Here is a 14,332-nt window from a genome sequence, read left to right on the forward strand (position 1 = left end):
ATTTCGTAATTCTTTTTTTAAAAAAAGTTAAACAGCCTGCTCAGGAATTCTTCTGGAAGAAGCGGGACACAAACATGAATCCCTTGGTTTAGACACTGCCACTCACCAACTTTATTCTTCAATACAGAAGTGCTCTAACACACAACTGAACTCCGTTTCCCCCCATCACTGTATCACCCCTCCTGTAATGTTCATCCTTTACCTTGTGCCAGGAAATTAATCACGTTTCCCAATCAATCTGTTGACGTACAAAGCCCATTAAGGGCAATGAACACCATCTGAAGTGAGGGAGAGATAGGGAGAGAAGGAGTGGGCTAAACCAAAGCAGAGTTGGAAGGAGAGATACTGCTCCTCTGATGCTGCCTGGCCTGCTGCATTCCTCCAGCTGTACACCTTGTTATCTCAGACTCCAGTCCCTAATATCTCTGGAAGGAGAGATAAACCATTTTGCCCTGTTTAGGGCTACCACACCAAAATCCAATCAGCATCATCTGTTCTTGATCGTCTCTGGATCTAATCAGCGTTAGTCTTAACCTGGCAGAAATGGTGGCTTATTCTTAAAGTTATTGGACCTACAAACTAATGCCTTGAGGTACATATATCCATAAACCCACATTGACACGGACTTAACTGGAAGCCAAAACAATTAAAATGCTAACTACTGAGAGTTTCTGTGGCAGAGAGGTAGTGTCCCAATCTCTCACCTATGGCCCTGGGTCCAAGTCCTACCTACTCCAGAACAGTGCCATAATATCTCTGAGCCAGTTGCTATGGAAAACATCACTCTTCTAATTTTCCCCTTGTGCTCTTGTAGCACAGTGGTAGTGTCCCTATGTCTGAATCAAGAGTCCTGGGTTCAAGTCCCACCTGCTCCAGAGGTACATCATGACAGGTTAGTTAGAAATTATCTACTAGTTTAGTCTGGAACGGTCCTGCATTTCTAAGATTGACATTAATCGCCCCACAGTAAGGATCAAATGGATAATACACACCAAGCAATGAAGAGTACTGTAAATTTCACAAGGTTTGTGGCCCAGTTGTTTTATGCACGCTCCATCCACCTTCTCGCACCTCACCTCATCTCATTTGGCCCCTTCAATTATGTCTTCCTCCTGACCTGACTTCCAGATTGCGATTTACAGGCAAACTTTGCCTGGAGAGGGATTTAGATTAAAGTAAATTTGCCATTGTCTTACTAGACCATTAAGCCATCCTCTGAGTGTGCAGGGAGGCAGTTGATGGCATTTAACCTGAGGGTCACCATACCTCAGTTACCAGGGGAAGTGTTTAAGAACAAGAGTCCTTTGTGGTAACTCTGAGAAGAATTGAATGGATTAGGATTTACTCCATCAAGGGGTTTTCCATCATCACCTTTCCCTTGTGGACAGGGTTCAAAGGAAATTCTGACTTTAACACTTCAGTGGGGAAAATGGGGCAGTGCGTTCACTAGGGATCATTACAGTTACAATATGAAACACCAACGACCCCAAACTCCACACAGCCTTCAGGCCTGCGCGGCATTTGAAGTAGTGGGATCATTCCCCGCTTCTAACACAAACTGAGTACTCTTACCATTTCTGTTGCTCTGAACAGTGCAGAAGAAGTTTCCTTCTCTGGAGCAGACTTTGAGGAGCTGTGTAACCAGCTTCTCTCAAAGGATTACTGCAAATAACTCATCGACGTATGTTTGCTGGAGGGTGATGTCTGTTTGTGGAGGAGGACTTAAAAGTGATATGGTGCATGTTGCTGACAACGCACTGTGAGCTCTGACTTCCAAGGAAATACGGACCGTCACACTATGACATCATCCCACTGGAAGCTGGCATTTGCCCAACATGAATGCTCTGAGTTTGTTCCAGTTCTGACACTCTCTGCTGTTTAACACTTTCTCCTCCTGAATCTGGTCCATTGCCTGAGATCTCAGCTTTAGCTGTTATCTCATGATGTAGCTAAGAGACATTAGCTTTGTCTTTTAACACCGTTTCTAAGAGATTATCTGTACAGAGTATTATACTACTGAAACAACACAACCAAAGGTTTTGTCTCACGCAATCTTCCATTGATGCTTTTCCGTTGTGCTGTTCACCTGTTACATTTTTTATTGTTTTTGTTTGTGAAATGCAAGTGATGGTAAATTATTCAAGTCAATTCAGTTCAATTCCATTGACTAGAAATTGCCCTGGGCCAGGCCATATAAACACAACGGCTACAGTATATATAATTCTTTGAAACTTGAGTCACATGTAGACAGGGTAATTAAGAAGGTGTTTGGTATGTTTAACTCCGTTGCTCAGTCCTTTGAGTATAGGAGTTGGGCATGTCATGTTGAAGTTGGCGAGGCCTCTTCTGGAATACTGCATCCAGTGCTGGCCACACAGTTGTAGGAAGGAGATTATCAAACTGGAGAGGGTTCAGAAGAGATTTACCAGGATGTTGCCGGGTACGTTGGGACTGTTTTCGCTGCAGCCGTAGGAGGTTGAGGGTGACCTTATAGATGTTTCTAAAGTATAGATAAAGTGAATGGCAGGTGTCTTTTTCCTATCATGGAGGATTTCCAGATTAGGAGCATAATTTTAAGGCGAAAGGAGAAAGATTTAAAAAAGACATGAGAGTGGTTTGTGTGTGGAAGGAACATCCAGAGGAAGTGGTGGATGTGTGTAAAGTTACAACGTTTAAAAGACATTTGGATAAGCACATGAATAAGCAACGTTTGGAGGGATATGGGCTAACAGCAGGCAGGTTCAGTATCGGATTATGGTCAGCAAGGACAGCTTGGGCAAAAGGATCTGTTCCCATGCTCAATGACTTTATGAGAGCAGGTCTATAAGAGCAGGTCAAAGGCTTGGAATCCTGCAGCGAGGATGCAGTTCCCCAGTTGCCTGTTTCCTACCTACAAGACCCAAGTTGGGAATGTGATGGAACATTGCTTACTTACCTATTTGGTCACAAGTCCAACAACACTGAAAAAGCTCAACAACATCCAGGACAAAGCAGGTCGCTTGATAAGCACCTAACTGACACTTCTAACATCTGTTCTCTCTACCAGTGAAGAGCAGTGGGAACAGGGTGTGCTCAAACTCCAAGGCACCTTTGATAATGCCTTCCAAAACTGGAAACTTTACCATCTGGAATGGCAGGGTAGCAGATACATGGGAACACCATCACCTGAAAGTTCCCCTCTAAGCCGCACACTATCCAGGCATGGTAATATAATGCCCTTCCTTTCCTTCCACCAGTTCAAAATCCTGGAAGTCCTTCACCAATAACATTGTAGCTCTACCTGCACAAGAGTGCATCAAGCCATTAACACCTTCTCAGGGACATTTAGTAATGGCTTTGACAGTGATGTTCATTGTGGTAACGTCAACAATCATTGTCCAGCCATCAGGAGGAGACAGTATGCCCTGGAATTCTGTGCATTATAAAAACAGTATTGGAGATGTGAATTTAGAAGGTCAGTGTAGTGTTTGTAATGAGGCCAGCCAGGTGGACTGCATAGAATAGAAGTTCCCTGATTAACCTGGTCCAATCAGGGAGACCTGGCTGACAGATATAAACAGGAGAGCCAGAGATTCTCCTCACTCTGAGAACTGGCTCTGAGGGAGCTGGGTCAATGTCAAGGGCTTTCCCTCCTCCCTCCTCCCTCCTCCCTCCTCCCTCCTCCCTCTTCCCTCCTCCCTCCTCCCCCCTCCCCCCTCCCCCTCCCCCCTCCTCTCCCCCCCCCCCCCCACCCCACACCACCCACACGACAAAATAAAAGGAGGACTTGGTGACAAGATACTGGTTATTTCAGACTGTCCCCCAACACAGAACCTGGCATTTCCTCAGGGAGTTGGAAGTGCAGGTGGGTTCTAAATTGTGCATTTGCCTTTTACAGAGGTAGCTGCACAAGTGACAGCTTTTCTACCAGTGGCATGTCTACAGTATGATGTACTTCAGCCTGCTAGGAGAAGACCTACAGTTACCAGAGTCCTTCAGAGAGATGGGCTTCACTTTTGAATGTGGTACTTAGCAGAGGCCAAATATCATTTGGAAGAGGTAAGCTGTCTCTTTGGAAGAGATGCCCTGAATTTTTGGAAAAGCAATGGGGACTTTGGGATTGATAAACATAGACGGATGCTTAAAAAGTACATAAGTCCATTGGAACTGTCAATCTCATTGACAATGTTTAAAGGATCTGTCAAAAGCAAATGTCAAGCACTCACAGCACTTAAAACAACCACCCTTTGAATATTTCAAAATAATGTCCGCAATGTTAAAGAGAAAGTCTGAAATTGAGTCTAATGATAATCATGAAACTATTGTCGATTGTCAGCAAATCCATCTGGTTCACAAATACAAGGAGTTCTGCTATAACTTGATAGTTGCACTCCAGGGCAATATTGCATTATACAAAATTATGCTAGAGAGATAATGGGGCCTATGGGAAAAGCAAGGTTAGGGGCAGAGCACCAAAGATATCACTTGACACTCAAACTGCAAGTGTTTGTGTGTGTCCCTCGCTTATAGAATCATAGAATCCCTACAGTGTGGAAATAGGCCCTTTGGCCCAACAAGTCCATGCTGATCCTTGGAGTATCCCACCCAGACCCATTCCCCCCCATAACCCACCTAATCTACACATACCTGGACACAATGGGGCAATTTAGCATGGCCAATCCACCCTAACCTGCACATCTTTGGACTGTGGGAGGAAACTGGAGCACCCGGAGGAAACCCACACAGACACAGAGAATGTGAAAACTGCACACAGACCGTGGCTGGAATTAAACCCGGGTCCCTGGTGCTGTGAGGCAGCAGCGCTACCCACTGGGTGACTGTGCTGCCTGTTCCACATATGTATGTCTTTCGCTCCCTGCATCCACCCTTCCTCTGGAATCTAATCCAGCCCACTACATCTCTAACTACAGGAGTTCCAATTGCTAAAGCTCTCTCTCTCCCACGAACATTCACGAGCGCTTGCAATTCTCCATAACTCTAACATTCTCGAGCACCTGTCAGCCTCTCCAAGTCCAACGCTACTGGTCCCTTCAGCTCCCACGATCCTCATAAACTTTCTACTGCTGGTATAAACCTCCCTATCTCTCTATCCCCTATCCAAAGCTTTAACTGTCACTGAAACACTCCCTGCATGTACAGCGAGGCAGATGAAAGGACAGCATTAACTGATGTGAGTAGATATGATCTAACTGTCATTGTGGAGATGATACAGCTACAGAATGATCATGGCTCGGAAGTGAATATTCACGGTCCAGCCGATGGTCCATCTGCTGTGCTAGCCTGTTCTACAGAAACCATTGACCTTTCTCAATCTTGCTCAGGTGACTGTTCTCCATATAGAACATGACAGTGAATGTTGATAAGCTTTCCACTCCATAACCAAGCAAGCCAAAACATTTCCTCATTCTACAATAACAGTTTCCAGAAGAGAGAACTAATACTCCAAGAACAGGTACTAGTATTTTTATCCAAGTTCCTTAGGCCAGCTTAGACAGTGGCCATGAAATTTTGCATACAGGCTCCATCAACTTTTGAGCGGTCCATATTTATTTCATCTGAGAGCAAAGCGAGGGTTTAGGATTTGTATTTAATGTCAAAAATAATCAGAGACAGATCAATGGCTGCTGAAAAGAACTGCAACTTGTCAGTATGCGACAGTGAGGTTTTGGTGAGAAAGGCAGGTGTGTTACACTATGAATATAAATAGATGTATAGTTTATGTAAGGAAGTTGTGCTGAAGCTTTATGAATCAATGGTTAGGTTTCAGCTTGAGTGTTATAGGTCAAAGAAAATCATTCAATAACAACTTTGAAAAAGAAGTTGCATGAATTATTGGCACCCAAAAAGCAGATTAGGAAAGGATGGTGAAGTGACACTATTTCAATTCCTTTCGTAAAGAACAAGCCCAGTGGACTCGATGAAATAGCCAACACAAAGTTCACTTTGCAGGAATACATTCCCCAATTTATTAATTGCGTTACTGCTAATTCACATTACTGGGACACGTATTACAGCAGAACTCCCTGCATCCTTTAGGGAAGGCAACTGCCATCTTTAGCTGGTCTGGCCTACATGTGATTCCACACCCATGGCATTGAGGTTAAGTCTTAACTGCCCTCTTAAACAGTCGAGCAAGCTGCTCAAGGGCGATTGGTTATGGGCAGCTAATGTTAGCCTTGCCAGTAATGCCCTTGCACCATGAAAGAACAGAAAAATTCTAAGGGGTGCCAACTTCGATGTAACAATCCTGTTACAGCAGTCAGAGGCCATTCAGTTCATCATGTTCATGTGAACCTATAAAGAGCTGCCTAGCCTGATCCCACCCCCCTGCACTCAGTAACCCTGCAGTCCATGACCTTTAGGGAGAAATCTGAGGACATCTCAGATGTGGTGAGGGTTCCTGCCTCTTTCACCAGTGAATTCCAGACTCCTACCACCTTCCAGGCATTAAGAAATCTTTCTTCATCTCCTCCATCCAGAAAACCCTTTAACCTGTGCCAGTTTACCAGGGGGCAGTGTTGGTGCAATGTTAATGCCACTGGGCTAGTAATGCAGAGCTCAAGCTGCTGTCGTGAGGGGTAATGGGTTCAAATCCCACCCTGAGTGTGGCTGGAATTTCAAGTTAAGTAATTAAATCTGCAGCTTTCATCATTGTTAATTGTCACAGAAACCCACCTGGTTTGTGAGTTCCTTGAAGGGAAACCTACCATCTTTTCCCGAGCTGACTAATCCCTGAATCCACACCCACACCAATGTGGTCAACTCTTATCTACCCTCTGAAATGGGACTCTGTCAAGGATGGGCAGTAACGATGGTTCACTATCCTATGAGAGCATTAAACCCTGCCTTCCCTACAAGGCTGCTTCTTGGGAGTACTGTCCCATGTCAAGGCGGATACACCAAGAGATATATATGTATCCTAGAAACAGGAGTAGGCCATTCAGTCCATTGAGCCTATCCCACCATTCAATACGATCACGGCTCATTGAACGCTTCAGTTCTTTGACTCACTCCCATCCCCAAAACCCTTTCCACCACTGCTAACCAGAAATCTATCAACGTCTACCTCAAACAAACTCAAGCTGAACATCCTCAGCCCTCTGTGGTAAGTATACAAAACGCTTTAAGTAAAAGAATCGCTCTTTTCTTGGACCTAAATGGCATCCCTTTCATGTTTTTAATTGTACCCTTGCTTTTAGATTCTCCAGACAGCAGAGGTGTCCTGATACAAAACAATATAGCGCAGGGACAGGGCCTTCAGCCCATGCACTACTTACTGCCTATGTGTGTTTTCTGTCCCCCTGTTCACCTCCTGCTCATGTGTTTATCAAGATAGGCCTTAAATGTTGCTAACAAGCCTGTTTCCACCACCTCCCCATACTTCTCCCCTAAACTTTCCCCCTCTCGCCTTGAACCTGTGCCCTCTTGTAGTTGACCTTTCCACCCTGGGGAAAAAGCTGACTATCTACCTTATCTATGCCCCTCATAATTTGGCAGACCTCTGTCAAGTCGCCTCTCAGCTTCCGTCTTTCCAGTGAAAACAATCTAAGTTTATCCAACCTCTCCTCATAACTCAAACTCTCCAAACTAGGCAACGTTCATTACACCCTGTCTGATGCATTTGTCTTTCTGTCAGTGCGGTGACCAGAACGGCATGCAATATTTCAAATGTGGCCTAACTACAGTTTTGTACAGCTGTAACCTAACTTGCCAGCTTCTATATTCAATGCCCTAGCCAGTGTGTGATGTCTGACTTCACGACCACTTTATCCATTTGTGGATCCACCAGTCTTGTCACATCTCTCTTGTCTGGAAGTATTTTGTAGGTTTCAATGAGGTTGACTCTCACTCTTCGAAACTCTAGAGAATTTGTGTCCAGTTTGTCCAATTTCCCTTCAAAGGACAGACCAGCCATTGCAGAAACACGATGGATAAATATTTCCTATACCTCTCTGTATAGCAGTAACTTTTTTTCTGAGATTAACACTGCAAGTGCAGTCTAATTGGAAACAATTGGAGCAGCTCCTCTTGTACTAAAGTCTTCTTTTTAAATTCATTCAGAGGATCAGGGTGTCAATGGATAGGCCAGCATTTATTGCCCATCCCTAGTTACCAGGGTACATTTTACATTGCTGTGGATCTGGAGTCACATGTAGGCCAGACCAGGGAAGCACGGCAGATTTCCTTCCCTAAAGGGCATTAGGGAGCCAGATGGGTTTTTCCTAACAATTAGCAATGGTTTCACGGTCATCATTTGACTCAATTCCAGACTTTATTTTATTGGAATCAAGTTCCACCATCCGCCATGGTGGGATTCAAACCCCCTGTCCCCATCACCTGGGGTCTCTGGCTTAATAGTCCAGCAATAATACCACTTCTTGCAGTAAAGACTAAAATTCATCAGCCTTCTTAATAGTTAAGTAATAAATGTTTCCATCCAGTAAAAGCCACCAGGAGGACAGAAGCAATGTTGCTCCTGAGTTTTGCTTTTCATTTATCCTTCAGTTGTCTTAAGCCTCAAATAACACACTCTCTCTGAGCCAGATTCCACTCCAGTGCCCAAGCTCTACAATCAAGACTGACAGTCCACTGCCTTACTCACTGCTGGTGGGGCTGGTTTGTGGTTGAAATGTTAAACTGTGGTCTGCCTGTTCATCTGGCTGTTGACGATCCCTTGGTGCTATTTTGAAGAAGGGCAGGGCAAATGTCCCCAGAGGGTGGCCCAATGACTCAGTGGTTGGCGCTGCTGCCTCACAATGCCAGGGGCTTGGGTTCAATCCCACCCTCGGGCGACTGTCTGTGTGCAGTTTGCACATTCTCCCCGTGTCTGCGTGGGTTTCCTCCGGGTGCTCCAGTTTCCTCCCACAGTCCAAAGATGTGCAGGTTAGGGTGGATTGGCCATGGGAAATTGCCCCATAGCATGGGTTAGTCATGGAAAATGTTGGATTATGGGTGGGTGATGGCAGTGGGATGTTCTTTGGAAAGTCAGTGTACACTTGATGTGTTGAATGGCCTCTCTCTGCACTGTAGGGATTCTATGGCTTGACCTATGCTTACTCCTTCCCTCAGCCCCTCCCCATAGTCGATTATCAGGTCACTGTCACTGTGGGAGCTCGCTGCGTCAAATTTGGCAATTTCTACCCCCCAACAGTGAACTTCATTGGCTGTCAAGTGCTTTTTGAGACATTCGGGGTCGCGAAAGGGCTCTGTGCAAATGCCAGTTATTGTTGCACCCAGAAGGGCGCCTCACGATTTTGCAGGCTCGGGTGAAATGAGCAAACGGCTCGCTCCACATCTCTCCCGAGCATTTTTACCCGGACTCTGTTCTGCAGGACAGAACCCAGGACAAAGTATCGGCTCGCCTTAGTGCACTTGCTTAGATTTTCCACTGCCTGCGGCCTGAGATAATCAGCATTGTGTTGAGGCTCCCCACAGTGGCCTCCCTTCAACAAAGAACCTGTCCCCATGAGGCAATAGGATCATGCCATGTAAGACACAACCAGCCCCTTTTTCAGGGATAACACAGTGTGAAGCTGGAGGAACACAGAGGGCCAGGCAGCATCAGAAGAGCAGGAAAGTTAATGTTTTAGGTCAGGACCTTTCCTGAAGAAGGGTCTGGGCCCAAAACGGCAGCTTTCCTGCTCTTCTGAAGCTGCCAGGCCCTCTGTGTTCGTTCAGCTCCACACTCTGTGTTGTCTCTGACTCCAGTATTGCAGTTCTTGCTACCTCTGAGTGAGTTACATCCCTATTCAGGCATCGGTTTGCTTCCGACGCCCCACTGTAATGATCCTTACCCTTGCTGATTGACGTGCAACTTCTGTTTTTAATGCTGGCTGTTCTGCAGCCTTTTCCCACAGTGTTTTATAACAGTTTACTGCCTGTGTGAAAGACCACCAGCTGAGCAGCCAGGCCTTCCATAGAGACCCACCAGCGACCTAACTGCCACCCACCCCTCGGCCAAATCCACCCTGGCATATTAACCGCCTGCTGGTGGGATCTTGCTGTGCCTTGCTTGCTGACACAACTCTCAGTGGCTGCAATTCTGTTGGTGGGTGTGAGACAGTCTGACAGCATGCTCCCTGTGAAAGCTCCTTGTCTTTTCATTGCGTTCTGATCTGTGCTCGCTTCACCAACCAGAGGCTTCTCAACTTAAGGCTTTGAGGAAGAATGAAATAAAAATAAGGGCTGACCTCTCAGCTCCCAGGAGCAGTTGTTTAACATTTAGGAACAGGGGTAGGCCATTCAGCCCCTCAACCAGATCATGGCTGATCTTTGACCTGCACATCTTTGGGCTGTGGGAGGAAACCGGAGCACCCGGAGGAAACCCACGCAGACACGGGGAGAATGTGCAAACTCCATGCAGACAGTCGCCTGAGGCTGGAATCGAACCCGGGTCCCTGGTGCTGTGAGGCTGCAGTGCTAACCACTGAGCCACCATGCCACCATTCAGCCCATCTAGCCCAACCAGTTTTCAATGCTCCATTCTATCCTTCTCTTGTCTTTGTCCAATGCACCATAAAAACTGTCAACTTTATATTCCTCCTGTTTGTGGCTAGCTCTCCTTGCCTTAAAGGAGCCTGTGCTATGTACTGCAGCTTTTACAGCTCTCTGTGAGCTCTGTTGGCTGCTTTACAAAGCAGAATGATTATTTATATAAATGACTTAAGTGAGAATATAGAAAGCACGGTTAGTGAATTCACCGATGATGCCAAAATTGATGCTATCGGTGAACAATGAAGAAGGGTATCTAAGATTACAAAAAAATCTTGCTCAATTGGGTCAAGGGGCTGAGGAGTGGGTTCAATTTCCGTATCAGCTGAGTTTGCTGTAAAAGACTTGTCACCACAACCTCTCCCCTTGCCTGAGGCATGGTGACTTCCAGTTTAAAGTGCTACCAGCTGTCTGTCACTAATGAGAGAGCACCCCTATGGTCTGGTAAAGCTTTAGCTACAATAGCGTTACCCCCTCTGGAACCAAACTCCACCTTGCCCCTACCTCTTTGAGTTAAAGATGTTTCTCATGAGCCCCCTGAGGCATTTATCAGATACCATGAGACATATCATTTGTAGCGTTAGTTTTATTTATTAGTCAGTGGCTTACTCAGAAGCATGTGCACTAACACTGGGTGCATTCTTCTGCTTTCATTAGCTAAATTTAAATGCTAACTTTTAGCCAAAACGCTTATTTATGACTTCAAGGCACGAGAGATGGTTCATAGAGTCTGCAGCAAAGAAACAGACCCTTTGGTATGAACAGTCCATAATCCCAAACTAAAATAATCCCACCTGCCTCTGCTTGGTCCATATCCCTTCAAATGTTTCCCATTCATGTATTTATTCAAATGTTTTTTAAACTTTGTAATTGCCCACATCTACCACTTCCTCTGGAAGATCATTCCACACAATGTATCTCTGTGTAAAAGATACATTGCCCCTCATGTGTTTTTTAAAATCTTTCTTCTCCCACCTTAAAAATATGTCCCTGGTCTTGAAAGCAACCCCCTCCCACCCCAGGAAAAGATACCTGCCAATCACCTTATATATATCCCTCATGATTTTATTAACCTCTAGACGGTCATCCCTCATCCCCCTACACTGGAGTGAATTAAGACCCAACCTATCCAGTCCCTCCATATAACCCAAACTCTCCTTTCCCAGCAGCATTCTGGGTAATCCTTTCTGAACCCACTGCACTCATTCCCTCCGATAACAAGATGATCAGAATTGCACATTACTCCAGAAGAGGTCTCACCAATGCCCTGTACAACCTTAACATGACATCCCAACTCCTGTACTCAAAGCTCTGAGCAATGAAGATAAGAGTGCCAAACACCACCTTAACCAACCTATCCACATGTGTTGCAAACTTCAAAGAATTATGTACCTGAAACCCGAGGTCGCTCTGTTCTCCAACAATACCCAGGGCCCTACTTTTATTTGAATAAGCCCTGCCCTCGTTTGTATTACCAAAATGCAATACCTCGCATTTATCCAAATAAACTCCATCTGCCACTCCTCAGCCCATTGGCCCAATTGAGCAAGATCTCTTTTTTAATCTAAGATCACCTTTTTCATTGTTTGCTATATCAACAATTTTGATATCATTGGCAAGCTTACTAACCATGCCCTCCATATTGTCATCTAAGTCATATATATAAATGACAAACAAAAGTGGACCCAACACTAGTCCCTGTGGCCTCCATTCTGAAAAGCTATCCTCCACCATCACACTCTGTCTCCTGCTATAAAGCCAATTTTGTATTCAATTGGCAAGTTCACTCTGAATCCCCCTTGGGGATAGTATACAGAACATTGTCAAAGGCCTTATGAAAGCCCAAGTAAACAATGTCCACCACTCTGCCCTCGTCAATCTTCTCAGCTACTTTCTCCTTTATATTTTTTAAGGGTCTCGAGCACTTCCTTTTCTGTAATGTGACCATTTTTAAAGGATCAATATTTATTTCTGAGTTCTCTAGCCTCAATTTCTTTCTCCACAGTAAAAACTGGCACAAAATCTCTCTGACACTATCTCTCCCATGTCCTGAGGTTTAATACAAAGACAGCCTCTATGACCCTTAAGGAGCCCTCCTCTCTCTCTAGTTACTCTCTTGCTCTTAATGCACTTGTACAATCTCTTTGGATTATCCTTAACCCTATCTGCCAAGGCTATCTCATATTCTCCCTTTGAATTCCTGATTTCTTTCTTCAGAATGACCTAACACTCTTTATACAGTTCAAGAGATTTCTTTGAACTCAGTTGTCGAAATCCATTGTATGAATCTTTTTAGTCTCAACTGGAGCCTCATTAACTTTATTCAGCCATTGTTCCCTAATCCTACCAGCCTTACCTCTCACTCTAACGGCAACATATTGACTCTGAACTCTTGATAACACACTTTTGAAAGCCTCCCACTTATCAGAAGTATCTTTACTCTCTACGCTAATCAACTTTTTAGAAGCTCTTGTCTCTTACTGTTAAAATCTACCTTACTGAAATGAAAAACTTTAACCTTTATGGAAGGCTTATCCTTTTCCACATCTATTTTAAAACTGATAGAATTATGATCACGGAGCCCAAAGTGTTCACTTCAGTCACTTGCCTTGCCTTATTTCACAAAAGAAGGTCAAGTTTTGCTCCTTAGGAACATCTAAACATTGAAAAAGAAAATTGTCTTGAACTCATTTAACAAAATCCTCACCATCTAAATTGTTAACACTTTGGCAGTCCCCGTCAATGTTTGGAAAATTAAAGTCACCCATTATTTCAACCTGATTATTCTTACAAATGTCTGAGATCTCTCTATATATTAGCTCCCTAATTTCTCTCTTAACTATTGGGGGGGGTGGGTTTGGTGGTGGAGCTTGAGTATATTCAAGGTGATTATTCTTTTCTTCGTTCTAATTTCAAACAAGATATTTTCACTGGATGATTTTCAGTAGAAATACCTTCTCTAGTTACAGCAGTAATGTTTTCCTTAATCTAAAACACCCCACTCTCTCTCCTCTTTTGCCACCCATTCTATTCCTTTTAACATCTGAAGCAGGATGCCAGTCCTGTCCATTCCTCGGCCAAGTTTCTGTAACAGCCATATCGTCCAATCCCATATTAGATCTGCTAAGACTATAACAACCTTAGCTTTACTCCCTGTGGAACCAAACTCCACAATCTCACCTACTCTTTGAGTTAAAGACCTTTCTCCTGAACACCCCGTGGCATTTATCTGTGGCCACCTGACAGTTATAGTTTATGGCTCAGTGTCAGTTTTATTTATTAGTCAGTAACTTCCAACAAACAAAATGTCAAAAACATATTCACTAATTCTGGATCCACTCTTCTGCTTCTATTAGGTACATTTAAATGCTCACTTTTGACCAATGCATTTACTCATAACACGAAAACAGAGACAGAATTGAAATATGTGAGCAATACCATACAGGAAACCAGATCTGCACAGCATGTTTCTGCACTGTTCTTAAAACTCCCAGAAGTTGAAAGCTGAATGAATTTGCTTACCTTCTTGGGTATAGTTTGTAGTTTGTACTCTGTGTTGAATACTTTGACTGAGGGTGATCAGCTGGTGGAACACTTCCTCTTTGTAACAGCCTCTGCATGTGGTTGGCTGGCTGAAAATTTTGTCACTAGACTCCAGGGGAACAGAAAATGCTTTACACGCTTAAAGAGTTTGCTCCAATCTCCAATGATTATCAACAGAATGTTCCCGAAAGTCTTGGCTTCATACTGTAACTTTATTCAGGAACTGAATGCTTAAAAGAAAAACATCAGTGTGACTTACTGGACACAATTGAGTGTGCATGCTCTATTTTTCAGAAGT

The 14,332-nt window shown here is 44.3% G+C and overlaps 1 protein-coding gene across 2 annotated transcripts in view; it reads right to left on the reverse strand.

Annotated features, from left to right (window-relative positions):
* The window catches only part of LOC125446944 (cytokine receptor common subunit beta-like), a 62,102-nt gene extending 47,974 nt beyond the window's left edge, over window positions 1-14,128 (reverse strand). The window contains exon 1 of one of the 2 annotated variants that reach the window (XM_048520952.2): window positions 14,014-14,128. The gene's annotated coding sequence lies outside the window, so the exon portion shown is untranslated. Of the gene's footprint in view, window positions 1-1,572; window positions 1,711-14,013 lie in introns of those variants that run through there. The other variant, XM_048520953.2, reaches the window with a different exon arrangement.
* Window positions 14,129-14,332: the final 204 nt, after the last annotated feature.

Source organism: Stegostoma tigrinum, chromosome 38 (assembly GCF_030684315.1).
Source record: "Stegostoma tigrinum isolate sSteTig4 chromosome 38, sSteTig4.hap1, whole genome shotgun sequence".
NCBI classification, from domain to species: domain Eukaryota; kingdom Metazoa; phylum Chordata; class Chondrichthyes; order Orectolobiformes; family Stegostomatidae; genus Stegostoma; species Stegostoma tigrinum.